The sequence below is a fragment of the Schistocerca nitens genome, unplaced genomic scaffold (assembly GCF_023898315.1).
Source record: "Schistocerca nitens isolate TAMUIC-IGC-003100 unplaced genomic scaffold, iqSchNite1.1 HiC_scaffold_333, whole genome shotgun sequence".
Lineage (NCBI taxonomy): Eukaryota > Metazoa > Arthropoda > Insecta > Orthoptera > Acrididae > Schistocerca > Schistocerca nitens.
Window position 1 is genome coordinate 191,992 of NW_026045867.1, and position 25,649 is coordinate 217,640.

At 52.5% G+C, this 25,649-nt stretch overlaps 52 non-coding genes across 52 annotated transcripts; 41 read left to right on the forward strand and 11 right to left on the reverse strand.

Annotated features, from left to right (window-relative positions):
• Positions 1-284: 284 nt before the first annotated feature.
• On the reverse strand, positions 285-356 carry Trnag-ucc (transfer RNA glycine (anticodon UCC)). Its single transcript has one exon. It is a non-coding gene; the product is annotated as a tRNA-Gly (tRNA).
• A 330-nt stretch (positions 357-686) lies between these two features.
• On the forward strand, positions 687-757 carry Trnag-gcc (transfer RNA glycine (anticodon GCC)). Its single transcript has one exon. It is a non-coding gene; the product is annotated as a tRNA-Gly (tRNA).
• Positions 758-1,055: 298 nt separating this feature from the next.
• Positions 1,056-1,128, forward strand: Trnam-cau (transfer RNA methionine (anticodon CAU)). The gene has a single exon. It is a non-coding gene; the product is annotated as a tRNA-Met (tRNA).
• Positions 1,129-1,581: 453 nt separating this feature from the next.
• Positions 1,582-1,653, forward strand: Trnae-uuc (transfer RNA glutamic acid (anticodon UUC)). Its single transcript has one exon. It is a non-coding gene; the product is annotated as a tRNA-Glu (tRNA).
• Positions 1,654-1,909: 256 nt separating this feature from the next.
• On the forward strand, positions 1,910-1,983 carry Trnai-aau (transfer RNA isoleucine (anticodon AAU)). Its single transcript has one exon. It is a non-coding gene; the product is annotated as a tRNA-Ile (tRNA).
• A 766-nt stretch (positions 1,984-2,749) lies between these two features.
• Trnag-ucc (transfer RNA glycine (anticodon UCC)) lies at positions 2,750-2,821 on the reverse strand. Its single transcript has one exon. It is a non-coding gene; the product is annotated as a tRNA-Gly (tRNA).
• A 330-nt stretch (positions 2,822-3,151) lies between these two features.
• On the forward strand, positions 3,152-3,222 carry Trnag-gcc (transfer RNA glycine (anticodon GCC)). Its single transcript has one exon. It is a non-coding gene; the product is annotated as a tRNA-Gly (tRNA).
• Positions 3,223-3,520: 298 nt separating this feature from the next.
• Trnam-cau (transfer RNA methionine (anticodon CAU)) lies at positions 3,521-3,593 on the forward strand. Its single transcript has one exon. It is a non-coding gene; the product is annotated as a tRNA-Met (tRNA).
• Positions 3,594-4,046: 453 nt separating this feature from the next.
• Trnae-uuc (transfer RNA glutamic acid (anticodon UUC)) lies at positions 4,047-4,118 on the forward strand. The gene has a single exon. It is a non-coding gene; the product is annotated as a tRNA-Glu (tRNA).
• A 256-nt stretch (positions 4,119-4,374) lies between these two features.
• Trnai-aau (transfer RNA isoleucine (anticodon AAU)) lies at positions 4,375-4,448 on the forward strand. Its single transcript has one exon. It is a non-coding gene; the product is annotated as a tRNA-Ile (tRNA).
• A 766-nt stretch (positions 4,449-5,214) lies between these two features.
• On the reverse strand, positions 5,215-5,286 carry Trnag-ucc (transfer RNA glycine (anticodon UCC)). The gene has a single exon. It is a non-coding gene; the product is annotated as a tRNA-Gly (tRNA).
• Positions 5,287-5,616: 330 nt separating this feature from the next.
• Trnag-gcc (transfer RNA glycine (anticodon GCC)) lies at positions 5,617-5,687 on the forward strand. The gene has a single exon. It is a non-coding gene; the product is annotated as a tRNA-Gly (tRNA).
• A 298-nt stretch (positions 5,688-5,985) lies between these two features.
• Trnam-cau (transfer RNA methionine (anticodon CAU)) lies at positions 5,986-6,058 on the forward strand. Its single transcript has one exon. It is a non-coding gene; the product is annotated as a tRNA-Met (tRNA).
• Positions 6,059-6,511: 453 nt separating this feature from the next.
• Trnae-uuc (transfer RNA glutamic acid (anticodon UUC)) lies at positions 6,512-6,583 on the forward strand. Its single transcript has one exon. It is a non-coding gene; the product is annotated as a tRNA-Glu (tRNA).
• A 256-nt stretch (positions 6,584-6,839) lies between these two features.
• On the forward strand, positions 6,840-6,913 carry Trnai-aau (transfer RNA isoleucine (anticodon AAU)). The gene has a single exon. It is a non-coding gene; the product is annotated as a tRNA-Ile (tRNA).
• A 766-nt stretch (positions 6,914-7,679) lies between these two features.
• Positions 7,680-7,751, reverse strand: Trnag-ucc (transfer RNA glycine (anticodon UCC)). The gene has a single exon. It is a non-coding gene; the product is annotated as a tRNA-Gly (tRNA).
• A 330-nt stretch (positions 7,752-8,081) lies between these two features.
• On the forward strand, positions 8,082-8,152 carry Trnag-gcc (transfer RNA glycine (anticodon GCC)). The gene has a single exon. It is a non-coding gene; the product is annotated as a tRNA-Gly (tRNA).
• Positions 8,153-8,450: 298 nt separating this feature from the next.
• Positions 8,451-8,523, forward strand: Trnam-cau (transfer RNA methionine (anticodon CAU)). Its single transcript has one exon. It is a non-coding gene; the product is annotated as a tRNA-Met (tRNA).
• Positions 8,524-8,976: 453 nt separating this feature from the next.
• Trnae-uuc (transfer RNA glutamic acid (anticodon UUC)) lies at positions 8,977-9,048 on the forward strand. The gene has a single exon. It is a non-coding gene; the product is annotated as a tRNA-Glu (tRNA).
• Positions 9,049-9,304: 256 nt separating this feature from the next.
• On the forward strand, positions 9,305-9,378 carry Trnai-aau (transfer RNA isoleucine (anticodon AAU)). The gene has a single exon. It is a non-coding gene; the product is annotated as a tRNA-Ile (tRNA).
• Positions 9,379-10,144: 766 nt separating this feature from the next.
• Positions 10,145-10,216, reverse strand: Trnag-ucc (transfer RNA glycine (anticodon UCC)). Its single transcript has one exon. It is a non-coding gene; the product is annotated as a tRNA-Gly (tRNA).
• Positions 10,217-10,546: 330 nt separating this feature from the next.
• Positions 10,547-10,617, forward strand: Trnag-gcc (transfer RNA glycine (anticodon GCC)). The gene has a single exon. It is a non-coding gene; the product is annotated as a tRNA-Gly (tRNA).
• A 298-nt stretch (positions 10,618-10,915) lies between these two features.
• Positions 10,916-10,988, forward strand: Trnam-cau (transfer RNA methionine (anticodon CAU)). The gene has a single exon. It is a non-coding gene; the product is annotated as a tRNA-Met (tRNA).
• Positions 10,989-11,441: 453 nt separating this feature from the next.
• Positions 11,442-11,513, forward strand: Trnae-uuc (transfer RNA glutamic acid (anticodon UUC)). Its single transcript has one exon. It is a non-coding gene; the product is annotated as a tRNA-Glu (tRNA).
• Positions 11,514-11,769: 256 nt separating this feature from the next.
• On the forward strand, positions 11,770-11,843 carry Trnai-aau (transfer RNA isoleucine (anticodon AAU)). The gene has a single exon. It is a non-coding gene; the product is annotated as a tRNA-Ile (tRNA).
• A 766-nt stretch (positions 11,844-12,609) lies between these two features.
• Positions 12,610-12,681, reverse strand: Trnag-ucc (transfer RNA glycine (anticodon UCC)). The gene has a single exon. It is a non-coding gene; the product is annotated as a tRNA-Gly (tRNA).
• Positions 12,682-13,011: 330 nt separating this feature from the next.
• On the forward strand, positions 13,012-13,082 carry Trnag-gcc (transfer RNA glycine (anticodon GCC)). The gene has a single exon. It is a non-coding gene; the product is annotated as a tRNA-Gly (tRNA).
• A 298-nt stretch (positions 13,083-13,380) lies between these two features.
• Positions 13,381-13,453, forward strand: Trnam-cau (transfer RNA methionine (anticodon CAU)). The gene has a single exon. It is a non-coding gene; the product is annotated as a tRNA-Met (tRNA).
• A 453-nt stretch (positions 13,454-13,906) lies between these two features.
• Trnae-uuc (transfer RNA glutamic acid (anticodon UUC)) lies at positions 13,907-13,978 on the forward strand. Its single transcript has one exon. It is a non-coding gene; the product is annotated as a tRNA-Glu (tRNA).
• A 256-nt stretch (positions 13,979-14,234) lies between these two features.
• Positions 14,235-14,308, forward strand: Trnai-aau (transfer RNA isoleucine (anticodon AAU)). Its single transcript has one exon. It is a non-coding gene; the product is annotated as a tRNA-Ile (tRNA).
• Positions 14,309-15,074: 766 nt separating this feature from the next.
• Positions 15,075-15,146, reverse strand: Trnag-ucc (transfer RNA glycine (anticodon UCC)). Its single transcript has one exon. It is a non-coding gene; the product is annotated as a tRNA-Gly (tRNA).
• A 330-nt stretch (positions 15,147-15,476) lies between these two features.
• Trnag-gcc (transfer RNA glycine (anticodon GCC)) lies at positions 15,477-15,547 on the forward strand. Its single transcript has one exon. It is a non-coding gene; the product is annotated as a tRNA-Gly (tRNA).
• Positions 15,548-15,845: 298 nt separating this feature from the next.
• Positions 15,846-15,918, forward strand: Trnam-cau (transfer RNA methionine (anticodon CAU)). The gene has a single exon. It is a non-coding gene; the product is annotated as a tRNA-Met (tRNA).
• Positions 15,919-16,371: 453 nt separating this feature from the next.
• Trnae-uuc (transfer RNA glutamic acid (anticodon UUC)) lies at positions 16,372-16,443 on the forward strand. The gene has a single exon. It is a non-coding gene; the product is annotated as a tRNA-Glu (tRNA).
• Positions 16,444-16,699: 256 nt separating this feature from the next.
• Positions 16,700-16,773, forward strand: Trnai-aau (transfer RNA isoleucine (anticodon AAU)). Its single transcript has one exon. It is a non-coding gene; the product is annotated as a tRNA-Ile (tRNA).
• A 766-nt stretch (positions 16,774-17,539) lies between these two features.
• Positions 17,540-17,611, reverse strand: Trnag-ucc (transfer RNA glycine (anticodon UCC)). The gene has a single exon. It is a non-coding gene; the product is annotated as a tRNA-Gly (tRNA).
• A 330-nt stretch (positions 17,612-17,941) lies between these two features.
• Positions 17,942-18,012, forward strand: Trnag-gcc (transfer RNA glycine (anticodon GCC)). The gene has a single exon. It is a non-coding gene; the product is annotated as a tRNA-Gly (tRNA).
• Positions 18,013-18,310: 298 nt separating this feature from the next.
• Positions 18,311-18,383, forward strand: Trnam-cau (transfer RNA methionine (anticodon CAU)). The gene has a single exon. It is a non-coding gene; the product is annotated as a tRNA-Met (tRNA).
• Positions 18,384-18,836: 453 nt separating this feature from the next.
• Positions 18,837-18,908, forward strand: Trnae-uuc (transfer RNA glutamic acid (anticodon UUC)). The gene has a single exon. It is a non-coding gene; the product is annotated as a tRNA-Glu (tRNA).
• Positions 18,909-19,164: 256 nt separating this feature from the next.
• On the forward strand, positions 19,165-19,238 carry Trnai-aau (transfer RNA isoleucine (anticodon AAU)). The gene has a single exon. It is a non-coding gene; the product is annotated as a tRNA-Ile (tRNA).
• A 758-nt stretch (positions 19,239-19,996) lies between these two features.
• Positions 19,997-20,068, reverse strand: Trnag-ucc (transfer RNA glycine (anticodon UCC)). The gene has a single exon. It is a non-coding gene; the product is annotated as a tRNA-Gly (tRNA).
• A 330-nt stretch (positions 20,069-20,398) lies between these two features.
• On the forward strand, positions 20,399-20,469 carry Trnag-gcc (transfer RNA glycine (anticodon GCC)). Its single transcript has one exon. It is a non-coding gene; the product is annotated as a tRNA-Gly (tRNA).
• Positions 20,470-20,767: 298 nt separating this feature from the next.
• Trnam-cau (transfer RNA methionine (anticodon CAU)) lies at positions 20,768-20,840 on the forward strand. The gene has a single exon. It is a non-coding gene; the product is annotated as a tRNA-Met (tRNA).
• A 453-nt stretch (positions 20,841-21,293) lies between these two features.
• On the forward strand, positions 21,294-21,365 carry Trnae-uuc (transfer RNA glutamic acid (anticodon UUC)). The gene has a single exon. It is a non-coding gene; the product is annotated as a tRNA-Glu (tRNA).
• A 256-nt stretch (positions 21,366-21,621) lies between these two features.
• On the forward strand, positions 21,622-21,695 carry Trnai-aau (transfer RNA isoleucine (anticodon AAU)). Its single transcript has one exon. It is a non-coding gene; the product is annotated as a tRNA-Ile (tRNA).
• A 768-nt stretch (positions 21,696-22,463) lies between these two features.
• Trnag-ucc (transfer RNA glycine (anticodon UCC)) lies at positions 22,464-22,535 on the reverse strand. The gene has a single exon. It is a non-coding gene; the product is annotated as a tRNA-Gly (tRNA).
• Positions 22,536-22,865: 330 nt separating this feature from the next.
• Trnag-gcc (transfer RNA glycine (anticodon GCC)) lies at positions 22,866-22,936 on the forward strand. Its single transcript has one exon. It is a non-coding gene; the product is annotated as a tRNA-Gly (tRNA).
• A 298-nt stretch (positions 22,937-23,234) lies between these two features.
• Positions 23,235-23,307, forward strand: Trnam-cau (transfer RNA methionine (anticodon CAU)). The gene has a single exon. It is a non-coding gene; the product is annotated as a tRNA-Met (tRNA).
• Positions 23,308-23,760: 453 nt separating this feature from the next.
• Positions 23,761-23,832, forward strand: Trnae-uuc (transfer RNA glutamic acid (anticodon UUC)). The gene has a single exon. It is a non-coding gene; the product is annotated as a tRNA-Glu (tRNA).
• Positions 23,833-24,088: 256 nt separating this feature from the next.
• Trnai-aau (transfer RNA isoleucine (anticodon AAU)) lies at positions 24,089-24,162 on the forward strand. Its single transcript has one exon. It is a non-coding gene; the product is annotated as a tRNA-Ile (tRNA).
• Positions 24,163-24,936: 774 nt separating this feature from the next.
• On the reverse strand, positions 24,937-25,008 carry Trnag-ucc (transfer RNA glycine (anticodon UCC)). Its single transcript has one exon. It is a non-coding gene; the product is annotated as a tRNA-Gly (tRNA).
• A 330-nt stretch (positions 25,009-25,338) lies between these two features.
• Trnag-gcc (transfer RNA glycine (anticodon GCC)) lies at positions 25,339-25,409 on the forward strand. The gene has a single exon. It is a non-coding gene; the product is annotated as a tRNA-Gly (tRNA).
• Positions 25,410-25,649: the final 240 nt, after the last annotated feature.

Below are 25,649 nucleotides of genomic sequence, written 5' to 3' on the forward strand. Positions count from 1 at the left end.
ACATGTATAATCACACAATGATAACAGGCAGCGGGTCTTTACCTGAGGCATAAGTAATGTTGTGCCCGCCTCGCCATACCTCTCTCAGTCGTTTCGCGTGCTTGTCCTTTTGATATAGGCCGATTGGAGAGCGTCAGCTCTCGCGTCAGCCGAGACAAGTCGAGACTCAAGGGGAATCGACACACACACACTATGGGGTGGCCTGCAGCGACTAAGAGGGGGAAAGAAACATTAATTTAAGGACGCGTGGCAAAAGTACTCGTACGCAAAAGTAAAAAGCCGGCTGCGGTGGCCGGGAATCGAACCCGGATCAACTGCTTGGAAGGCAACTATGCTGACCATTACACCACCACCGCACAGTTTCCTTCCGCGCACGCCGCGCTGTGTCTGCTTCCCGCCTGTCGGCGGCGGCTCAAGGTGGTCGTAGCTGTAGGCGCATTACGGGGTGGGCGAGCGCACCCAGACAGCGTCTCGACGCACATTTCGCGTCCTTTGGCAAGAGTCGTCGCGTGCGTGCGCCGCACGAGTACTTAGACGATCGCATTCTGGCGTCATTTTTAAGCAGTGCAGTGCAGGATTCAGCGTCTGTAGCATTCTCTCGAGAGGATGCGACGGCGCTGGACGGTAGTCCCACTTTCCCTTCAGGCGTCTCCGCGGAAAGCACCAGGAAGCTGTTAACTAGCTGAGCATCGGTGGTTCAGTGGTAGAATGCTCGCCTGCCACGCGGGCGGCCCGGGTTCGATTCCCGGCCGATGCATCATTTTCTTTTTTCTCCGATAATGGTGCCGCGTGTGTTTCGCACTCGAACTGCGTGAGCCATGAGAATGAACCGCGGGATTCCGTGTGGAAAGAACCAAACATGCAGCGCGCACGACTTGTCGTTTGGGCGCTTGCGTGCTATTGTACGTACTGGCGTCGGCCTAGCATAGCAAGTTGCCTGTCGCGCCGGGAATGCACGTGTAGCAACGGAAAAAAGTTAGCCAGGAAGTGCAGATAGACTCTCCTCCACTGGTATTCGGTACTTACAGAGATTCCAGAGGGTGCGGCGATCACCTGCCTCGGTAGCGCAGTAGGCAGCGCGTAAGTCTCATAATCTTAAGGTCGTGAGTTCGATCCTCACCCGGGGCATTTAATTTACTTTCGTTCACAGCTAAATTGACGGCTCTGCGGTTGCGAAGGAGCGAAACACTTTGTAGTTCGTTATGCACAAGGCTTCAACGACTCAGCGTGAAAATGTTCACTTCCCGTTATTACTACTTGCAGTTCCTTTCTAATTTTTTTAGAAAAATGTACTAGTAGTAAAACTGAATTTCGTATGATGTAACATATAAAGTCACACAATGTACGACCTGCTATATAATGACAGGCAGCAGGTCTTTAGTAGCAAAATAAGTAAATAAATATTACTACTTACAGGTTTGGTTTCCCTCCTACCCCAGTAACAACGAGACCAAAAGCAATGGTTTGTGACTGTTGCCATGCGCGCCTCGGCATGGTCGCGCGAAAAGATGCTCGCAAACAGGGAAAGTGCGACACGGAGAGCGAGTGGACGGCGTGTAAGCACGATGGAATATGCGCGCGTCCGGTGTGGTCTAGTGGCTAGGATACCTGGCTTTCACCCAGGAGGCCCGGGTTCGATTCCCGGTACCGGAACGGAATTTTTTCGGAACAAATCACGACAAGTTTTGACCGTGCGAAATGCTGTTTCACGTCCTCCTCGCATTATAGCTACTGGTTCGCAAACGTCAGCCGAAAACAGTCGAGAGAAACGGGCACGCAATGAAATTACTAAGAGCAGCGGAATAAAGGGAGGAGAGACGCTGGTCCACTGTTGGACTGCTGCATAGAAATGTTACATGGCAATACGCACAGCAATTGCCGCAAAGCGATGGAAGTCTCTTTGCACCGAGGCCCGTTAGCTCAGTTGGTTAGAGCGTCGTGCTAATAACGCGAAGGTCGTGGGTTCGATCCCCCCACGGGCCACTACGATTTTACTATTTCAAAAAGGCAACGCCGATTTCCCCGGGGAAGCATGGTGACAAAGAAATCGTCACATTGTTGTGGGAGCTGCTAGGGGACCCGAACGCGACGTGTCGGGACGCGCTAAAACACTTCACTGGTCACAGCACGCTGAACACACAGTTTCTCGTCCGATCACCGCTACTGCGCGACGCTGGGCGTTGTCAGTGCTTGGGCGGGTGACCGCCTGCGAACGCAGGGCACTGTCGACAGTTTCAATTCGTATTTCTCTTTCCTCTTCGCTTTCGGAGCTGCAGCGCTATTCGGTCATGGGCACTGGCGCCACGTTTTGCCTCTCGGTATGCCAAGTCGCGCCGTGCGGCCACAGTGTAATGAAGGAGCGTGTTGTAAAACACGCAACAAAGAAAGAAAGGAAGGAAGGATGGAAGGAAGGAAGGAAGGAAGGAATGAATGTACTAGTAATAAAACTGAATTTGTATGACAGAACATGTATAATCACACAATGATAACAGGCAGCGGGTCTTTACCTGAGGCATAAGTAATGTTGTGCCCGCCTCGCCATACCTCTCTCAGTCGTTTCGCGTGCTTGTCCTTTTGATATAGGCCGATTGGAGAGCGTCAGCTCTCGCGTCAGCCGAGACAAGTCGAGACTCAAGGGGAATCGACACACACACACTATGGGGTGGCCTGCAGCGACTAAGAGGGGGAAAGAAACATTAATTTAAGGACGCGTGGCAAAAGTACTCGTACGCAAAAGTAAAAAGCCGGCTGCGGTGGCCGGGAATCGAACCCGGATCAACTGCTTGGAAGGCAACTATGCTGACCATTACACCACCACCGCACAGTTTCCTTCCGCGCACGCCGCGCTGTGTCTGCTTCCCGCCTGTCGGCGGCGGCTCAAGGTGGTCGTAGCTGTAGGCGCATTACGGGGTGGGCGAGCGCACCCAGACAGCGTCTCGACGCACATTTCGCGTCCTTTGGCAAGAGTCGTCGCGTGCGTGCGCCGCACGAGTACTTAGACGATCGCATTCTGGCGTCATTTTTAAGCAGTGCAGTGCAGGATTCAGCGTCTGTAGCATTCTCTCGAGAGGATGCGACGGCGCTGGACGGTAGTCCCACTTTCCCTTCAGGCGTCTCCGCGGAAAGCACCAGGAAGCTGTTAACTAGCTGAGCATCGGTGGTTCAGTGGTAGAATGCTCGCCTGCCACGCGGGCGGCCCGGGTTCGATTCCCGGCCGATGCATCATTTTCTTTTTTCTCCGATAATGGTGCCGCGTGTGTTTCGCACTCGAACTGCGTGAGCCATGAGAATGAACCGCGGGATTCCGTGTGGAAAGAACCAAACATGCAGCGCGCACGACTTGTCGTTTGGGCGCTTGCGTGCTATTGTACGTACTGGCGTCGGCCTAGCATAGCAAGTTGCCTGTCGCGCCGGGAATGCACGTGTAGCAACGGAAAAAAGTTAGCCAGGAAGTGCAGATAGACTCTCCTCCACTGGTATTCGGTACTTACAGAGATTCCAGAGGGTGCGGCGATCACCTGCCTCGGTAGCGCAGTAGGCAGCGCGTAAGTCTCATAATCTTAAGGTCGTGAGTTCGATCCTCACCCGGGGCATTTAATTTACTTTCGTTCACAGCTAAATTGACGGCTCTGCGGTTGCGAAGGAGCGAAACACTTTGTAGTTCGTTATGCACAAGGCTTCAACGACTCAGCGTGAAAATGTTCACTTCCCGTTATTACTACTTGCAGTTCCTTTCTAATTTTTTTAGAAAAATGTACTAGTAGTAAAACTGAATTTCGTATGATGTAACATATAAAGTCACACAATGTACGACCTGCTATATAATGACAGGCAGCAGGTCTTTAGTAGCAAAATAAGTAAATAAATATTACTACTTACAGGTTTGGTTTCCCTCCTACCCCAGTAACAACGAGACCAAAAGCAATGGTTTGTGACTGTTGCCATGCGCGCCTCGGCATGGTCGCGCGAAAAGATGCTCGCAAACAGGGAAAGTGCGACACGGAGAGCGAGTGGACGGCGTGTAAGCACGATGGAATATGCGCGCGTCCGGTGTGGTCTAGTGGCTAGGATACCTGGCTTTCACCCAGGAGGCCCGGGTTCGATTCCCGGTACCGGAACGGAATTTTTTCGGAACAAATCACGACAAGTTTTGACCGTGCGAAATGCTGTTTCACGTCCTCCTCGCATTATAGCTACTGGTTCGCAAACGTCAGCCGAAAACAGTCGAGAGAAACGGGCACGCAATGAAATTACTAAGAGCAGCGGAATAAAGGGAGGAGAGACGCTGGTCCACTGTTGGACTGCTGCATAGAAATGTTACATGGCAATACGCACAGCAATTGCCGCAAAGCGATGGAAGTCTCTTTGCACCGAGGCCCGTTAGCTCAGTTGGTTAGAGCGTCGTGCTAATAACGCGAAGGTCGTGGGTTCGATCCCCCCACGGGCCACTACGATTTTACTATTTCAAAAAGGCAACGCCGATTTCCCCGGGGAAGCATGGTGACAAAGAAATCGTCACATTGTTGTGGGAGCTGCTAGGGGACCCGAACGCGACGTGTCGGGACGCGCTAAAACACTTCACTGGTCACAGCACGCTGAACACACAGTTTCTCGTCCGATCACCGCTACTGCGCGACGCTGGGCGTTGTCAGTGCTTGGGCGGGTGACCGCCTGCGAACGCAGGGCACTGTCGACAGTTTCAATTCGTATTTCTCTTTCCTCTTCGCTTTCGGAGCTGCAGCGCTATTCGGTCATGGGCACTGGCGCCACGTTTTGCCTCTCGGTATGCCAAGTCGCGCCGTGCGGCCACAGTGTAATGAAGGAGCGTGTTGTAAAACACGCAACAAAGAAAGAAAGGAAGGAAGGATGGAAGGAAGGAAGGAAGGAAGGAATGAATGTACTAGTAATAAAACTGAATTTGTATGACAGAACATGTATAATCACACAATGATAACAGGCAGCGGGTCTTTACCTGAGGCATAAGTAATGTTGTGCCCGCCTCGCCATACCTCTCTCAGTCGTTTCGCGTGCTTGTCCTTTTGATATAGGCCGATTGGAGAGCGTCAGCTCTCGCGTCAGCCGAGACAAGTCGAGACTCAAGGGGAATCGACACACACACACTATGGGGTGGCCTGCAGCGACTAAGAGGGGGAAAGAAACATTAATTTAAGGACGCGTGGCAAAAGTACTCGTACGCAAAAGTAAAAAGCCGGCTGCGGTGGCCGGGAATCGAACCCGGATCAACTGCTTGGAAGGCAACTATGCTGACCATTACACCACCACCGCACAGTTTCCTTCCGCGCACGCCGCGCTGTGTCTGCTTCCCGCCTGTCGGCGGCGGCTCAAGGTGGTCGTAGCTGTAGGCGCATTACGGGGTGGGCGAGCGCACCCAGACAGCGTCTCGACGCACATTTCGCGTCCTTTGGCAAGAGTCGTCGCGTGCGTGCGCCGCACGAGTACTTAGACGATCGCATTCTGGCGTCATTTTTAAGCAGTGCAGTGCAGGATTCAGCGTCTGTAGCATTCTCTCGAGAGGATGCGACGGCGCTGGACGGTAGTCCCACTTTCCCTTCAGGCGTCTCCGCGGAAAGCACCAGGAAGCTGTTAACTAGCTGAGCATCGGTGGTTCAGTGGTAGAATGCTCGCCTGCCACGCGGGCGGCCCGGGTTCGATTCCCGGCCGATGCATCATTTTCTTTTTTCTCCGATAATGGTGCCGCGTGTGTTTCGCACTCGAACTGCGTGAGCCATGAGAATGAACCGCGGGATTCCGTGTGGAAAGAACCAAACATGCAGCGCGCACGACTTGTCGTTTGGGCGCTTGCGTGCTATTGTACGTACTGGCGTCGGCCTAGCATAGCAAGTTGCCTGTCGCGCCGGGAATGCACGTGTAGCAACGGAAAAAAGTTAGCCAGGAAGTGCAGATAGACTCTCCTCCACTGGTATTCGGTACTTACAGAGATTCCAGAGGGTGCGGCGATCACCTGCCTCGGTAGCGCAGTAGGCTGCGCGTAAGTCTCATAATCTTAAGGTCGTGAGTTCGATCCTCACCCGGGGCATTTAATTTACTTTCGTTCACAGCTAAATTGACGGCTCTGCGGTTGCGAAGGAGCGAAACACTTTGTAGTTCGTTATGCACAAGGCTTCAACGACTCAGCGTGAAAATGTTCACTTCCCGTTATTACTACTTGCAGTTCCTTTCTAATTTTTTTAGAAAAATGTACTAGTAGTAAAACTGAATTTCGTATGATGTAACATATAAAGTCACACAATGTACGACCTGCTATATAATGACAGGCAGCAGGTCTTTAGTAGCAAAATAAGTAAATAAATATTACTACTTACAGGTTTGGTTTCCCTCCTACCCCAGTAACAACGAGACCAAAAGCAATGGTTTGTGACTGTTGCCATGCGCGCCTCGGCATGGTCGCGCGAAAAGATGCTCGCAAACAGGGAAAGTGCGACACGGAGAGCGAGTGGACGGCGTGTAAGCACGATGGAATATGCGCGCGTCCGGTGTGGTCTAGTGGCTAGGATACCTGGCTTTCACCCAGGAGGCCCGGGTTCGATTCCCGGTACCGGAACGGAATTTTTTCGGAACAAATCACGACAAGTTTTGACCGTGCGAAATGCTGTTTCACGTCCTCCTCGCATTATAGCTACTGGTTCGCAAACGTCAGCCGAAAACAGTCGAGAGAAACGGGCACGCAATGAAATTACTAAGAGCAGCGGAATAAAGGGAGGAGAGACGCTGGTCCACTGTTGGACTGCTGCATAGAAATGTTACATGGCAATACGCACAGCAATTGCCGCAAAGCGATGGAAGTCTCTTTGCACCGAGGCCCGTTAGCTCAGTTGGTTAGAGCGTCGTGCTAATAACGCGAAGGTCGTGGGTTCGATCCCCCCACGGGCCACTACGATTTTACTATTTCAAAAAGGCAACGCCGATTTCCCCGGGGAAGCATGGTGACAAAGAAATCGTCACATTGTTGTGGGAGCTGCTAGGGGACCCGAACGCGACGTGTCGGGACGCGCTAAAACACTTCACTGGTCACAGCACGCTGAACACACAGTTTCTCGTCCGATCACCGCTACTGCGCGACGCTGGGCGTTGTCAGTGCTTGGGCGGGTGACCGCCTGCGAACGCAGGGCACTGTCGACAGTTTCAATTCGTATTTCTCTTTCCTCTTCGCTTTCGGAGCTGCAGCGCTATTCGGTCATGGGCACTGGCGCCACGTTTTGCCTCTCGGTATGCCAAGTCGCGCCGTGCGGCCACAGTGTAATGAAGGAGCGTGTTGTAAAACACGCAACAAAGAAAGAAAGGAAGGATGGAAGGAAGGAAGGAAGGAATGAATGTACTAGTAATAAAACTGAATTTGTATGACAGAACATGTATAATCACACAATGATAACAGGCAGCGGGTCTTTACCTGAGGCATAAGTAATGTTGTGCCCGCCTCGCCATACCTCTCTCAGTCGTTTCGCGTGCTTGTCCTTTTGATATAGGCCGATTGGAGAGCGTCAGCTCTCGCGTCAGCCGAGCAAAGTCGAGACAAGTCGAGACTCAAGGGGAATCGACGCACACACTATAGGGTGGCCTGCAGCGACTAAGAGGGGGAAAGAAACATTAATTTAAGGACGCGTGGCAAAAGTACTCGTACGCAAAAGTAAAAAGCCGGCTGCGGTGGCCGGGAATCGAACCCGGATCAACTGCTTGGAAGGCAACTATGCTGACCATTACACCACCACCGCACAGTTTCCTTCCGCGCACGCCGCGCTGTGTCTGCTTCCCGCCTGTCGGCGGCGGCTCAAGGTGGTCGTAGCTGTAGGCGCATTACGGGGTGGGCGAGCGCACCCAGACAGCGTCTCGACGCACATTTCGCGTCCTTTGGCAAGAGTCGTCGCGTGCGTGCGCCGCACGAGTACTTAGACGATCGCATTCTGGCGTCATTTTTAAGCAGTGCAGTGCAGGATTCAGCGTCTGTAGCATTCTCTCGAGAGGATGCGACGGCGCTGGACGGTAGTCCCACTTTCCCTTCAGGCGTCTCCGCGGAAAGCACCAGGAAGCTGTTAACTAGCTGAGCATCGGTGGTTCAGTGGTAGAATGCTCGCCTGCCACGCGGGCGGCCCGGGTTCGATTCCCGGCCGATGCATCATTTTCTTTTTTCTCCGATAATGGTGCCGCGTGTGTTTCGCACTCGAACTGCGTGAGCCATGAGAATGAACCGCGGGATTCCGTGTGGAAAGAACCAAACATGCAGCGCGCACGACTTGTCGTTTGGGCGCTTGCGTGCTATTGTACGTACTGGCGTCGGCCTAGCATAGCAAGTTGCCTGTCGCGCCGGGAATGCACGTGTAGCAACGGAAAAAAGTTAGCCAGGAAGTGCAGATAGACTCTCCTCCACTGGTATTCGGTACTTACAGAGATTCCAGAGGGTGCGGCGATCACCTGCCTCGGTAGCGCAGTAGGCAGCGCGTAAGTCTCATAATCTTAAGGTCGTGAGTTCGATCCTCACCCGGGGCATTTAATTTACTTTCGTTCACAGCTAAATTGACGGCTCTGCGGTTGCGAAGGAGCGAAACACTTTGTAGTTCGTTATGCACAAGGCTTCAACGACTCAGCGTGAAAATGTTCACTTCCCGTTATTACTACTTGCAGTTCCTTTCTAATTTTTTTAGAAAAATGTACTAGTAGTAAAACTGAATTTCGTATGATGTAACATATAAAGTCACACAATGTACGACCTGCTATATAATGACAGGCAGCAGGTCTTTAGTAGCAAAATAAGTAAATAAATATTACTACTTACAGGTTTGGTTTCCCTCCTACCCCAGTAACAACGAGACCAAAAGCAATGGTTTGTGACTGTTGCCATGCGCGCCTCGGCATGGTCGCGCGAAAAGATGCTCGCAAACAGGGAAAGTGCGACACGGAGAGCGAGTGGACGGCGTGTAAGCACGATGGAATATGCGCGCGTCCGGTGTGGTCTAGTGGCTAGGATACCTGGCTTTCACCCAGGAGGCCCGGGTTCGATTCCCGGTACCGGAACGGAATTTTTTCGGAACAAATCACGACAAGTTTTGACCGTGCGAAATGCTGTTTCACGTCCTCCTCGCATTATAGCTACTGGTTCGCAAACGTCAGCCGAAAACAGTCGAGAGAAACGGGCACGCAATGAAATTACTAAGAGCAGCGGAATAAAGGGAGGAGAGACGCTGGTCCACTGTTGGACTGCTGCATAGAAATGTTACATGGCAATACGCACAGCAATTGCCGCAAAGCGATGGAAGTCTCTTTGCACCGAGGCCCGTTAGCTCAGTTGGTTAGAGCGTCGTGCTAATAACGCGAAGGTCGTGGGTTCGATCCCCCCACGGGCCACTACGATTTTACTATTTCAAAAAGGCAACGCCGATTTCCCCGGGGAAGCATGGTGACAAAGAAATCGTCACATTGTTGTGGGAGCTGCTAGGGGACCCGAACGCGACGTGTCGGGACGCGCTAAAACACTTCACTGGTCACAGCACGCTGAACACACAGTTTCTCGTCCGATCACCGCTACTGCGCGACGCTGGGCGTTGTCAGTGCTTGGGCGGGTGACCGCCTGCGAACGCAGGGCACTGTCGACAGTTTCAATTCGTATTTCTCTTTCCTCTTCGCTTTCGGAGCTGCAGCGCTATTCGGTCATGGGCACTGGCGCCACGTTTTGCCTCTCGGTATGCCAAGTCGCGCCGTGCGGCCACAGTGTAATGAAGGAGCGTGTTGTAAAACACGCAACAAAGAAAGAAAGGAAGGAAGGATGGAAGGAAGGAAGGAAGGAAGGAATGAATGTACTAGTAATAAAACTGAATTTGTATGACAGAACATGTATAATCACACAATGATAACAGGCAGCGGGTCTTTACCTGAGGCATAAGTAATGTTGTGCCCGCCTCGCCATACCTCTCTCAGTCGTTTCGCGTGCTTGTCCTTTTGATATAGGCCGATTGGAGAGCGTCAGCTCTCGCGTCAGCCGAGACAAGTCGAGACTCAAGGGGAATCGACACACACACACTATGGGGTGGCCTGCAGCGACTAAGAGGGGGAAAGAAACATTAATTTAAGGACGCGTGGCAAAAGTACTCGTACGCAAAAGTAAAAAGCCGGCTGCGGTGGCCGGGAATCGAACCCGGATCAACTGCTTGGAAGGCAACTATGCTGACCATTACACCACCACCGCACAGTTTCCTTCCGCGCACGCCGCGCTGTGTCTGCTTCCCGCCTGTCGGCGGCGGCTCAAGGTGGTCGTAGCTGTAGGCGCATTACGGGGTGGGCGAGCGCACCCAGACAGCGTCTCGACGCACATTTCGCGTCCTTTGGCAAGAGTCGTCGCGTGCGTGCGCCGCACGAGTACTTAGACGATCGCATTCTGGCGTCATTTTTAAGCAGTGCAGTGCAGGATTCAGCGTCTGTAGCATTCTCTCGAGAGGATGCGACGGCGCTGGACGGTAGTCCCACTTTCCCTTCAGGCGTCTCCGCGGAAAGCACCAGGAAGCTGTTAACTAGCTGAGCATCGGTGGTTCAGTGGTAGAATGCTCGCCTGCCACGCGGGCGGCCCGGGTTCGATTCCCGGCCGATGCATCATTTTCTTTTTTCTCCGATAATGGTGCCGCGTGTGTTTCGCACTCGAACTGCGTGAGCCATGAGAATGAACCGCGGGATTCCGTGTGGAAAGAACCAAACATGCAGCGCGCACGACTTGTCGTTTGGGCGCTTGCGTGCTATTGTACGTACTGGCGTCGGCCTAGCATAGCAAGTTGCCTGTCGCGCCGGGAATGCACGTGTAGCAACGGAAAAAAGTTAGCCAGGAAGTGCAGATAGACTCTCCTCCACTGGTATTCGGTACTTACAGAGATTCCAGAGGGTGCGGCGATCACCTGCCTCGGTAGCGCAGTAGGCAGCGCGTAAGTCTCATAATCTTAAGGTCGTGAGTTCGATCCTCACCCGGGGCATTTAATTTACTTTCGTTCACAGCTAAATTGACGGCTCTGCGGTTGCGAAGGAGCGAAACACTTTGTAGTTCGTTATGCACAAGGCTTCAACGACTCAGCGTGAAAATGTTCACTTCCCGTTATTACTACTTGCAGTTCCTTTCTAATTTTTTTAGAAAAATGTACTAGTAGTAAAACTGAATTTCGTATGATGTAACATATAAAGTCACACAATGTACGACCTGCTATATAATGACAGGCAGCAGGTCTTTAGTAGCAAAATAAGTAAATAAATATTACTACTTACAGGTTTGGTTTCCCTCCTACCCCAGTAACAACGAGACCAAAAGCAATGGTTTGTGACTGTTGCCATGCGCGCCTCGGCATGGTCGCGCGAAAAGATGCTCGCAAACAGGGAAAGTGCGACACGGAGAGCGAGTGGACGGCGTGTAAGCACGATGGAATATGCGCGCGTCCGGTGTGGTCTAGTGGCTAGGATACCTGGCTTTCACCCAGGAGGCCCGGGTTCGATTCCCGGTACCGGAACGGAATTTTTTCGGAACAAATCACGACAAGTTTTGACCGTGCGAAATGCTGTTTCACGTCCTCCTCGCATTATAGCTACTGGTTCGCAAACGTCAGCCGAAAACAGTCGAGAGAAACGGGCACGCAATGAAATTACTAAGAGCAGCGGAATAAAGGGAGGAGAGACGCTGGTCCACTGTTGGACTGCTGCATAGAAATGTTACATGGCAATACGCACAGCAATTGCCGCAAAGCGATGGAAGTCTCTTTGCACCGAGGCCCGTTAGCTCAGTTGGTTAGAGCGTCGTGCTAATAACGCGAAGGTCGTGGGTTCGATCCCCCCACGGGCCACTACGATTTTACTATTTCAAAAAGGCAACGCCGATTTCCCCGGGGAAGCATGGTGACAAAGAAATCGTCACATTGTTGTGGGAGCTGCTAGGGGACCCGAACGCGACGTGTCGGGACGCGCTAAAACACTTCACTGGTCACAGCACGCTGAACACACAGTTTCTCGTCCGATCACCGCTACTGCGCGACGCTGGGCGTTGTCAGTGCTTGGGCGGGTGACCGCCTGCGAACGCAGGGCACTGTCGACAGTTTCAATTCGTATTTCTCTTTCCTCTTCGCTTTCGGAGCTGCAGCGCTATTCGGTCATGGGCACTGGCGCCACGTTTTGCCTCTCGGTATGCCAAGTCGCGCCGTGCGGCCACAGTGTAATGAAGGAGCGTGTTGTAAAACACGCAACAAAGAAAGAAAGGAAGGAAGGATGGAAGGAAGGAAGGAAGGAAGGAATGAATGTACTAGTAATAAAACTGAATTTGTATGACAGAACATGTATAATCACACAATGATAACAGGCAGCGGGTCTTTACCTGAGGCATAAGTAATGTTGTGCCCGCCTCGCCATACCTCTCTCAGTCGTTTCGCGTGCTTGTCCTTTTGATATAGGCCGATTGGAGAGCGTCAGCTCTCGCGTCAGCCGAGACAAGTCGAGACTCAAGGGGAATCGACACACACACACTATGGGGTGGCCTGCAGCGACTAAGAGGGGGAAAGAAACATTAATTTAAGGACGCGTGGCAAAAGTACTCGTACGCAAAAGTAAAAAGCCGGCTGCGGTGGCCGGGAATCGAACCCGGATCAACTGCTTGGAAGGCAACTATGCTGACCATTACACCACCACCGCACAGTTTCCTTCCGCGCACGCCGCGCTGTGTCTGCTTCCCGCCTGTCGGCGGCGGCTCAAGGTGGTCGTAGCTGTAGGCGCATTACGGGGTGGGCGAGCGCACCCAGACAGCGTCTCGACGCACATTTCGCGTCCTTTGGCAAGAGTCGTCGCGTGCGTGCGCCGCACGAGTACTTAGACGATCGCATTCTGGCGTCATTTTTAAGCAGTGCAGTGCAGGATTCAGCGTCTGTAGCATTCTCTCGAGAGGATGCGACGGCGCTGGACGGTAGTCCCACTTTCCCTTCAGGCGTCTCCGCGGAAAGCACCAGGAAGCTGTTAACTAGCTGAGCATCGGTGGTTCAGTGGTAGAATGCTCGCCTGCCACGCGGGCGGCCCGGGTTCGATTCCCGGCCGATGCATCATTTTCTTTTTTCTCCGATAATGGTGCCGCGTGTGTTTCGCACTCGAACTGCGTGAGCCATGAGAATGAACCGCGGGATTCCGTGTGGAAAGAACCAAACATGCAGCGCGCACGACTTGTCGTTTGGGCGCTTGCGTGCTATTGTACGTACTGGCGTCGGCCTAGCATAGCAAGTTGCCTGTCGCGCCGGGAATGCACGTGTAGCAACGGAAAAAAGTTAGCCAGGAAGTGCAGATAGACTCTCCTCCACTGGTATTCGGTACTTACAGAGATTCCAGAGGGTGCGGCGATCACCTGCCTCGGTAGCGCAGTAGGCAGCGCGTAAGTCTCATAATCTTAAGGTCGTGAGTTCGATCCTCACCCGGGGCATTTAATTTACTTTCGTTCACAGCTAAATTGACGGCTCTGCGGTTGCGAAGGAGCGAAACACTTTGTAGTTCGTTATGCACAAGGCTTCAACGACTCAGCGTGAAAATGTTCACTTCCCGTTATTACTACTTGCAGTTCCTTTCTAATTTTTTTAGAAAAATGTACTAGTAGTAAAACTGAATTTCGTATGATGTAACATATAAAGTCACACAATGTACGACCTGCTATATAATGACAGGCAGCAGGTCTTTAGTAGCAAAATAAGTAAATAAATATTACTACTTACAGGTTTGGTTTCCCTCCTACCCCAGTAACAACGAGACCAAAAGCAATGGTTTGTGACTGTTGCCATGCGCGCCTCGGCATGGTCGCGCGAAAAGATGCTCGCAAACAGGGAAAGTGCGACACGGAGAGCGAGTGGACGGCGTGTAAGCACGATGGAATATGCGCGCGTCCGGTGTGGTCTAGTGGCTAGGATACCTGGCTTTCACCCAGGAGGCCCGGGTTCGATTCCCGGTACCGGAACGGAATTTTTTCGGAACAAATCACGACAAGTTTTGACCGTGCGAAATGCTGTTTCACGTCCTCCTCGCATTATAGCTACTGGTTCGCAAACGTCAGCCGAAAACAGTCGAGAGAAACGGGCACGCAATGAAATTACTAAGAGCAGCGGAATAAAGGGAGGAGAGACGCTGGTCCACTGTTGGACTGCTGCATAGAAATGTTACATGGCAATACGCACAGCAATTGCCGCAAAGCGATGGAAGTCTCTTTGCACCGAGGCCCGTTAGCTCAGTTGGTTAGAGCGTCGTGCTAATAACGCGAAGGTCGTGGGTTCGATCCCCCCACGGGCCACTACGATTTTACTATTTCAAAAAGGCAACGCCGATTTCCCCGGGGAAGCATGGTGACAAAGAAATCGTCACATTGTTGTGGGAGCTGCTAGGGGACCCGAACGCGACGTGTCGGGACGCGCTAAAACACTTCACTGGTCACAGCACGCTGAACACACAGTTTCTCGTCCGATCACCGCTACTGCGCGACGCTGGGCGTTGTCAGTGCTTGGGCGGGTGACCGCCTGCGAACGCAGGGCACTGTCGACAGTTTCAATTCGTATTTCTCTTTCCTCTTCGCTTTCGGAGCTGCAGCGCTATTCGGTCATGGGCACTGGCGCCACGTTTTGCCTCTCGGTATGCCAAGTCGCGCCGTGCGGCCACAGTGTAATGAAGGAGCGTGTTGTAAAACACGCAACAAAGAAAGAAAGGAAGGAAGGATGGAAGGAAGGAAGGAAGGAAGGAATGAATGTACTAGTAATAAAACTGAATTTGTATGACAGAACATGTATAATCACACAATGATAACAGGCAGCGGGTCTTTACCTGAGGCATAAGTAATGTTGTGCCCGCCTCGCCATACCTCTCTCAGTCGTTTCGCGTGCTTGTCCTTTTGATATAGGCCGATTGGAGAGCGTCAGCTCTCGCGTCAGCCGAGACAAGTCGAGACTCAAGGGGAATCGACACACACACACTATGGGGTGGCCTGCAGCGACTAAGAGGGGGAAAGAAACATTAATTTAAGGACGCGTGGCAAAAGTACTCGTACGCAAAAGTAAAAAGCCGGCTGCGGTGGCCGGGAATCGAACCCGGATCAACTGCTTGGAAGGCAACTATGCTGACCATTACACCACCACCGCACAGTTTCCTTCCGCGCACGCCGCGCTGTGTCTGCTTCCCGCCTGTCGGCGGCGGCTCAAGGTGGTCGTAGCTGTAGGCGCATTACGGGGTGGGCGAGCGCACCCAGACAGCGTCTCGACGCACATTTCGCGTCCTTTGGCAAGAGTCGTCGCGTGCGTGCGCCGCACGAGTACTTAGACGATCGCATTCTGGCGTCATTTTTAAGCAGTGCAGTGCAGGATTCAGCGTCTGTAGCATTCTCTCGAGAGGATGCGACGGCGCTGGACGGTAGTCCCACTTTCCCTTCAGGCGTCTCCGCGGAAAGCACCAGGAAGCTGTTAACTAGCTGAGCATCGGTGGTTCAGTGGTAGAATGCTCGCCTGCCACGCGGGCGGCCCGGGTTCGATTCCCGGCCGATGCATCATTTTCTTTTTTCTCCGATAATGGTGCCGCGTGTGTTTCGCACTCGAACTGCGTGAGCCATGAGAATGAACCGCGGGATTCCGTGTGGAAAGAACCAAACATGCAGCGCGCACGACTTGTCGTTTGGGCGCTTGCGTGCTATTGTACGTACTGGCGTCGGCCTAGCATAGCAAGTTGCCTGTCGCGCCGGGAATGCACGTGTAGCAACGGAAAAAAGTTAGCCAGGAAGTGCAGATAGACTCTCCTCCACTGGTATTCGGTACTTACAGAGATTCCAGAGGGTGCGGCGATCACCTGCCTCGGTAGCGCAGTAGGCAGCGCGTAAGTCTCATAATCTTAAGGTCGTGAGTTCGATCCTCACCCGGGGCATTTAATTTACTTTCGTTCACAGCTAAATTGACGGCTCTGCGGTTGCGAAGGAGCGAAACACTTTGTAGTTCGTTATGCACAAGGCTTCAACGACTCAGCGTGAAAATGTTCACTTCCCGTTATTACTACTTGCAGTTCCTTTCTAATTTTTTTAGAAAAATGTACTAGTAGTAAAACTGAATTTCGTATGATGTAACATATAAAGTCACACAATGTACGACCTGCTATATAATGACAGGCAGCAGGTCTTTAGTAGCAAAATAAGTAAATAAATATTACTACTTACAGGTTTGGTTTCCCTCCTACCCCAGTAACAACGAGACCAAAAGCAATGGTTTGTGACTGTTGCCATGCGCGCCTCGGCATGGTCGCGCGAAAAGATGCTCGCAAACAGGGAAAGTGCGACACGGAGAGCGAGTGGACGGCGTGTAAGCACGATGGAATATGCGCGCGTCCGGTGTGGTCTAGTGGCTAGGATACCTGGCTTTCACCCAGGAGGCCCGGGTTCGATTCCCGGTACCGGAACGGAATTTTTTCGGAACAAATCACGACAAGTTTTGACCGTGCGAAATGCTGTTTCACGTCCTCCTCGCATTATAGCTACTGGTTCGCAAACGTCAGCCGAAAACAGTCGAGAGAAACGGGCACGCAATGAAATTACTAAGAGCAGCGGAATAAAGGGAGGAGAGACGCTGGTCCACTGTTGGACTGCTGCATAGAAATGTTACATGGCAATACGCACAGCAATTGCCGCAAAGCGATGGAAGTCTCTTTGCACCGAGGCCCGTTAGCTCAGTTGGTTAGAGCGTCGTGCTAATAACGCGAAGGTCGTGGGTTCGATCCCCCCACGGGCCACTACGATTTTACTATTTCAAAAAGGCAACGCCGATTTCCCCGGGGAAGCATGGTGACAAAGAAATCGTCACATTGTTGTGGGAGCTGCTAGGGGACCCGAACGCGACGTGTCGGGACGCGCTAAAACACTTCACTGGTCACAGCACGCTGAACACACAGTTTCTCGTCCGATCACCGCTACTGCGCGACGCTGGGCGTTGTCAGTGCTTGGGCGGGTGACCGCCTGCGAACGCAGGGCACTGTCGACAGTTTCAATTCGTATTTCTCTTTCCTCTTCGCTTTCGGAGCTGCAGCGCTATTCGGTCATGGGCACTGGCGCCACGTTTTGCCTCTCGGTATGCCAAGTCGCGCCGTGCGGCCACAGTGTAATGAAGGAGCGTGTTGTAAAACACGCAACAAAGAAAGAAAGGAAGGAAGGATGGAAGGAAGGAAGGAAGGAAGGAATGAATGTACTAGTAATAAAACTGAATTTGTATGACAGAACATGTATAATCACACAATGATAACAGGCAGCGGGTCTTTACCTGAGGCATAAGTAATGTTGTGCCCGCCTCGCCATACCTCTCTCAGTCGTTTCGCGTGCTTGTCCTTTTGATATAGGCCGATTGGAGAGCGTCAGCTCTCGCGTCAGCCGAGACAAGTCGAGACTCAAGGGGAATCGACACACACACACTATGGGGTGGCCTGCAGCGACTAAGAGGGGGAAAGAAACATTAATTTAAGGACGCGTGGCAAAAGTACTCGTACGCAAAAGTAAAAAGCCGGCTGCGGTGGCCGGGAATCGAACCCGGATCAACTGCTTGGAAGGCAACTATGCTGACCATTACACCACCACCGCACAGTTTCCTTCCGCGCACGCCGCGCTGTGTCTGCTTCCCGCCTGTCGGCGGCGGCTCAAGGTGGTCGTAGCTGTAGGCGCATTACGGGGTGGGCGAGCGCACCCAGACAGCGTCTCGACGCACATTTCGCGTCCTTTGGCAAGAGTCGTCGCGTGCGTGCGCCGCACGAGTACTTAGACGATCGCATTCTGGCGTCATTTTTAAGCAGTGCAGTGCAGGATTCAGCGTCTGTAGCATTCTCTCGAGAGGATGCGACGGCGCTGGACGGTAGTCCCACTTTCCCTTCAGGCGTCTCCGCGGAAAGCACCAGGAAGCTGTTAACTAGCTGAGCATCGGTGGTTCAGTGGTAGAATGCTCGCCTGCCACGCGGGCGGCCCGGGTTCGATTCCCGGCCGATGCATCATTTTCTTTTTTCTCCGATAATGGTGCCGCGTGTGTTTCGCACTCGAACTGCGTGAGCCATGAGAATGAACCGCGGGATTCCGTGTGGAAAGAACCAAACATGCAGCGCGCACGACTTGTCGTTTGGGCGCTTGCGTGCTATTGTACGTACTGGCGTCGGCCTAGCATAGCAAGTTGCCTGTCGCGCCGGGAATGCACGTGTAGCAACGGAAAAAAGTTAGCCAGGAAGTGCAGATAGACTCTCCTCCACTGGTATTCGGTACTTACAGAGATTCCAGAGGGTGCGGCGATCACCTGCCTCGGTAGCGCAGTAGGCAGCGCGTAAGTCTCATAATCTTAAGGTCGTGAGTTCGATCCTCACCCGGGGCATTTAATTTACTTTCGTTCACAGCTAAATTGACGGCTCTGCGGTTGCGAAGGAGCGAAACACTTTGTAGTTCGTTATGCACAAGGCTTCAACGACTCAGCGTGAAAATGTTCACTTCCCGTTATTACTACTTGCAGTTCCTTTCTAATTTTTTTAGAAAAATGTACTAGTAGTAAAACTGAATTTCGTATGATGTAACATATAAAGTCACACAATGTACGACCTGCTATATAATGACAGGCAGCAGGTCTTTAGTAGCAAAATAAGTAAATAAATATTACTACTTACAGGTTTGGTTTCCCTCCTACCCCAGTAACAACGAGACCAAAAGCAATGGTTTGTGACTGTTGCCATGCGCGCCTCGGCATGGTCGCGCGAAAAGATGCTCGCAAACAGGGAAAGTGCGACACGGAGAGCGAGTGGACGGCGTGTAAGCACGATGGAATATGCGCGCGTCCGGTGTGGTCTAGTGGCTAGGATACCTGGCTTTCACCCAGGAGGCCCGGGTTCGATTCCCGGTACCGGAACGGAATTTTTTCGGAACAAATCACGACAAGTTTTGACCGTGCGAAATGCTGTTTCACGTCCTCCTCGCATTATAGCTACTGGTTCGCAAACGTCAGCCGAAAACAGTCGAGAGAAACGGGCACGCAATGAAATTACTAAGAGCAGCGGAATAAAGGGAGGAGAGACGCTGGTCCACTGTTGGACTGCTGCATAGAAATGTTACATGGCAATACGCACAGCAATTGCCGCAAAGCGATGGAAGTCTCTTTGCACCGAGGCCCGTTAGCTCAGTTGGTTAGAGCGTCGTGCTAATAACGCGAAGGTCGTGGGTTCGATCCCCCCACGGGCCACTACGATTTTACTATTTCAAAAAGGCAACGCCGATTTCCCCGGGGAAGCATGGTGACAAAGAAATCGTCACATTGTTGTGGGAGCTGCTAGGGGACCCGAACGCGACGTGTCGGGACGCGCTAAAACACTTCACTGGTCACAGCACGCTGAACACACAGTTTCTCGTCCGATCACCGCTACTGCGCGACGCTGGGCGTTGTCAGTGCTTGGGCGGGTGACCGCCTGCGAACGCAGGGCACTGTCGACAGTTTCAATTCGTATTTCTCTTTCCTCTTCGCTTTCGGAGCTGCAGCGCTATTCGGTCATGGGCACTGGCGCCACGTTTTGCCTCTCGGTATGCCAAGTCGCGCCGTGCGGCCACAGTGTAATGAAGGAGCGTGTTGTAAAACACGCAACAAAGAAAGAAAGGAAGGAAGGATGGAAGGAAGGAAGGAATGAATGTACTAGTAATAAAACTGAATTTGTATGACAGAACATGTATAATCACACAATGATAACAGGCAGCGGGTCTTTACCTGAGGCATAAGTAATGTTGTGCCCGCCTCGCCATACCTCTCTCAGTCGTTTCGCGTGCTTGTCCTTTTGATATAGGCCGATTGGAGAGCGTCAGCTCTCGCGTCAGCCGAGACAAGTCGAGACTCAAGGGGAATCGACACACACACACTATGGGGTGGCCTGCAGCGACTAAGAGGGGGAAAGAAACATTAATTTAAGGACGCGTGGCAAAAGTACTCGTACGCAAAAGTAAAAAGCCGGCTGCGGTGGCCGGGAATCGAACCCGGATCAACTGCTTGGAAGGCAACTATGCTGACCATTACACCACCACCGCACAGTTTCCTTCCGCGCACGCCGCGCTGTGTCTGCTTCCCGCCTGTCGGCGGCGGCTCAAGGTGGTCGTAGCTGTAGGCGCATTACGGGGTGGGCGAGCGCACCCAGACAGCGTCTCGACGCACATTTCGCGTCCTTTGGCAAGAGTCGTCGCGTGCGTGCGCCGCACGAGTACTTAGACGATCGCATTCTGGCGTCATTTTTAAGCAGTGCAGTGCAGGATTCAGCGTCTGTAGCATTCTCTCGAGAGGATGCGACGGCGCTGGACGGTAGTCCCACTTTCCCTTCAGGCGTCTCCGCGGAAAGCACCAGGAAGCTGTTAACTAGCTGAGCATCGGTGGTTCAGTGGTAGAATGCTCGCCTGCCACGCGGGCGGCCCGGGTTCGATTCCCGGCCGATGCATCATTTTCTTTTTTCTCCGATAATGGTGCCGCGTGTGTTTCGCACTCGAACTGCGTGAGCCATGAGAATGAACCGCGGGATTCCGTGTGGAAAGAACCAAACATGCAGCGCGCACGACTTGTCGTTTGGGCGCTTGCGTGCTATTGTACGTACTGGCGTCGGCCTAGCATAGCAAGTTGCCTGTCGCGCCGGGAATGCACGTGTAGCAACGGAAAAAAGTTAGCCAGGAAGTGCAGATAGACTCTCCTCCACTGGTATTCGGTACTTACAGAGATTCCAGAGGGTGCGGCGATCACCTGCCTCGGTAGCGCAGTAGGCAGCGCGTAAGTCTCATAATCTTAAGGTCGTGAGTTCGATCCTCACCCGGGGCATTTAATTTACTTTCGTTCACAGCTAAATTGACGGCTCTGCGGTTGCGAAGGAGCGAAACACTTTGTAGTTCGTTATGCACAAGGCTTCAACGACTCAGCGTGAAAATGTTCACTTCCCGTTATTACTACTTGCAGTTCCTTTCTAATTTTTTTAGAAAAATGTACTAGTAGTAAAACTGAATTTCGTATGATGTAACATATAAAGTCACACAATGTACGACCTGCTATATAATGCCAGGCAGCAGGTCTTTAGTAGCAAAATAAGTAAATAAATATTACTACTTACAGGTTTGGTTTCCCTCCTACCCCAGTAACAACGAGACCAAAAGCAATGGTTTGTGACTGTTGCCATGCGCGCCTCGGCATGGTCGCGCGAAAAGATGCTCGCAAACAGGGAAAGTGCGACACGGAGAGCGAGTGGACGGCGTGTAAGCACGATGGAATATGCGCGCGTCCGGTGTGGTCTAGTGGCTAGGATACCTGGCTTTCACCCAGGAGGCCCGGGTTCGATTCCCGGTACCGGAACGGAATTTTTTCGGAACAAATCACGACAAGTTTTGACCGTGCGAAATGCTGTTTCACGTCCTCCTCGCATTATAGCTACTGGTTCGCAAACGTCAGCCGAAAACAGTCGAGAGAAACGGGCACGCAATGAAATTACTAAGAGCAGCGGAATAAAGGGAGGAGAGACGCTGGTCCACTGTTGGACTGCTGCATAGAAATGTTACATGGCAATACGCACAGCAATTGCCGCAAAGCGATGGAAGTCTCTTTGCACCGAGGCCCGTTAGCTCAGTTGGTTAGAGCGTCGTGCTAATAACGCGAAGGTCGTGGGTTCGATCCCCCCACGGGCCACTACGATTTTACTATTTCAAAAAGGCAACGCCGATTTCCCCGGGGAAGCATGGTGACAAAGAAATCGTCACATTGTTGTGGGAGCTGCTAGGGGACCCGAACGCGACGTGTCGGGACGCGCTAAAACACTTCACTGGTCACAGCACGCTGAACACACAGTTTCTCGTCCGATCACCGCTACTGCGCGACGCTGGGCGTTGTCAGTGCTTGGGCGGGTGACCGCCTGCGAACGCAGGGCACTGTCGACAGTTTCAATTCGTATTTCTCTTTCCTCTTCGCTTTCGGAGCTGCAGCGCTATTCGGTCATGGGCACTGGCGCCACGTTTTGCCTCTCGGTATGCCAAGTCGCGCCGTGCGGCCACAGTGTAATGAAGGAGCGTGTTGTAAAACACGCAACAAAGAAAGAAAGGAAGGAAGGATGGAAGGAAGGAAGGAAGGAAGGAATGAATGTACTAGTAATAAAACTGAATTTGTATGACAGAACATGTATAATCACACAATGATAACAGGCAGCGGGTCTTTACCTGAGGCATAAGTAATGTTGTGCCCGCCTCGCCATACCTCTCTCAGTCGTTTCGCGTGCTTGTCCTTTTGATATAGGCCGATTGGAGAGCGTCAGCTCTCGCGTCAGCCGAGACAAGTCGAGACTCAAGGGGAATCGACACACACACACACTATGGGGTGGCCTGCAGCGACTAAGAGGGGGAAAGAAACATTAATTTAAGGACGCGTGGCAAAAGTACTCGTACGCAAAAGTAAAAAGCCGGCTGCGGTGGCCGGGAATCGAACCCGGATCAACTGCTTGGAAGGCAACTATGCTGACCATTACACCACCACCGCACAGTTTCCTTCCGCGCACGCCGCGCTGTGTCTGCTTCCCGCCTGTCGGCGGCGGCTCAAGGTGGTCGTAGCTGTAGGCGCATTACGGGGTGGGCGAGCGCACCCAGACAGCGTCTCGACGCACATTTCGCGTCCTTTGGCAAGAGTCGTCGCGTGCGTGCGCCGCACGAGTACTTAGACGATCGCATTCTGGCGTCATTTTTAAGCAGTGCAGTGCAGGATTCAGCGTCTGTAGCATTCTCTCGAGAGGATGCGACGGCGCTGGACGGTAGTCCCACTTTCCCTTCAGGCGTCTCCGCGGAAAGCACCAGGAAGCTGTTAACTAGCTGAGCATCGGTGGTTCAGTGGTAGAATGCTCGCCTGCCACGCGGGCGGCCCGGGTTCGATTCCCGGCCGATGCATCATTTTCTTTTTTCTCCGATAATGGTGCCGCGTGTGTTTCGCACTCGAACTGCGTGAGCCATGAGAATGAACCGCGGGATTCCGTGTGGAAAGAACCAAACATGCAGCGCGCACGACTTGTCGTTTGGGCGCTTGCGTGCTATTGTACGTACTGGCGTCGGCCTAGCATAGCAAGTTGCCTGTCGCGCCGGGAATGCACGTGTAGCAACGGAAAAAAGTTAGCCAGGAAGTGCAGATAGACTCTCCTCCACTGGTATTCGGTACTTACAGAGATTCCAGAGGGTGCGGCGATCACCTGCCTCGGTAGCGCAGTAGGCAGCGCGTAAGTCTCATAATCTTAAGGTCGTGAGTTCGATCCTCACCCGGGGCATTTAATTTACTTTCGTTCACAGCTAAATTGACGGCTCTGCGGTTGCGAAGGAGCGAAACACTTTGTAGTTCGTTATGCACAAGGCTTCAACGACTCAGCGTGAAAATGTTCACTTCCCGTTATTACTAATTGCAGTTCCTTTCTAACTTTTTTAGAAAAATGTACTAGTAGTAAAACTGAATTTCGTATGATGTAACATATAAAGTCACACAATGTACGACCTGCTATATAATGACAGGCAGCAGGTCTTTAGTAGCAAAATAAGTAAATAAATATTACTACTTACAGGTTTGGTTTCCCTCCTACCCCAGTAACAACGAGACCAAAAGCAATGGTTTGTGACTGTTGCCATGCGCGCCTCGGCATGGTCGCGCGAAAAGATGCTCGCAAACAGGGAAAGTGCGACACGGAGAGCGAGTGGACGGCGTGTAAGCACAATGGAATATGCGCGCGTCCGGTGTGGTCTAGTGGCTAGGATACCTGGCTTTCATCCAGGAGGCCCGGGTTCGATTCCCGGTACCGGAACGGAATTTTTTCGGAACAAATCACGACAAGTTTTGACCGTGCGAAATGCTGTTTCACGTCCTCCTCGCATTATAGCTACTGGTTCGCAAACGTCAGCCGAAAACAGTCGAGAGAAACGGGCACGCAATGAAATTACTAAGAGCAGCGGAATAAAGGGAGGAGAGACGCTGGTCCACTGTTGGACTGCTGCATAGAAATGTTACATGGCAATACGCACAGCAATTGCCGCAAAGCGATGGAAGTCTCTTTGCACCGAGGCCCGTTAGCTCAGTTGGTTAGAGCGTCGTGCTAATAACGCGAAGGTCGTGGGTTCGATCCCCCCACGGGCCACTACGATTTTACTATTTCAAAAAGGCAACGCCGATTTCCCCGGGGAAGCATGGTGACAAAGAAATCGTCACATTGTTGTGGGAGATGCTAGGGGACCCGAACGCGACGTGTCGGGACGCGCTAAAACACTTCACTGGTCACAGCACGCTGAACACACAGTTTCTCGTCCGATCACCGCTACTGCGCGACGCTGGGCGTTGTCAGTGCTTGGGCGGGTGACCGCCTGCGAACGCAGGGCACTGTCGACAGTTTCAATTCGTATTTCTCTTTCCTCTTCGCTTTCGGAGCTGCAGCGCTATTCGGTCATGGGCACTGGCGCCACGTTTTGCCTCTCGGTATGCCAAGTCGCGCCGTGCGGCCACAGTGTAATGAAGGAGCGTGTTGTAAAACACGCAACAAAGAAAGAAAGGAAGGAAGGATGGAAGGAAGGAAGGAAGGAAGGAATGAATGTACTAGTAATAAAACTGAATTTGTATGACAGAACATGTATAATCACACAATGATAACAGGCAGCGGGTCTTTACCTGAGGCATAAGTAATGTTGTGCCCGCCTCGCCATACCTCTCTCAGTCGTTTCGCGTGCTTGTCCTTTTGATATAGGCCGATTGGAGAGCGTCAGCTCTCGCGTCAGCCGAGCAAAGTCGAGACAAGTCGAGACTCAAGGGGAATCGACGCACACACTATAGGGTGGCCTGCAGCGACTAAGAGGGGGAAAGAAACATTAATTTAAGGACGCGTGGCAAAAGTACTCGTACGCAAAAGTAAAAAGCCGGCTGCGGTGGCCGGGAATCGAACCCGGATCAACTGCTTGGAAGGCAACTATGCTGACCATTACACCACCACCGCACAGTTTCCTTCCGCGCACGCCGCGCTGTGTCTGCTTCCCGCCTGTCGGCGGCGGCTCAAGGTGGTCGTAGCTGTAGGCGCATTACGGGGTGGGCGAGCGCACCCAGACAGCGTCTCGACGCACATTTCGCGTCCTTTGGCAAGAGTCGTCGCGTGCGTGCGCCGCACGAGTACTTAGACGATCGCATTCTGGCGTCATTTTTAAGCAGTGCAGTGCAGGATTCAGCGTCTGTAGCATTCTCTCGAGAGGATGCGACGGCGCTGGACGGTAGTCCCACTTTCCCTTCAGGCGTCTCCGCGGAAAGCACCAGGAAGCTGTTAACTAGCTGAGCATCGGTGGTTCAGTGGTAGAATGCTCGCCTGCCACGCGGGCGGCCCGGGTTCGATTCCCGGCCGATGCATCATTTTCTTTTTTCTCCGATAATGGTGCCGCGTGTGTTTCGCACTCGAACTGCGTGAGCCATGAGAATGAACCGCGGGATTCCGTGTGGAAAGAACCAAACATGCAGCGCGCACGACTTGTCGTTTGGGCGCTTGCGTGCTATTGTACGTACTGGCGTCGGCCTAGCATAGCAAGTTGCCTGTCGCGCCGGGAATGCACGTGTAGCAACGGAAAAAAGTTAGCCAGGAAGTGCAGATAG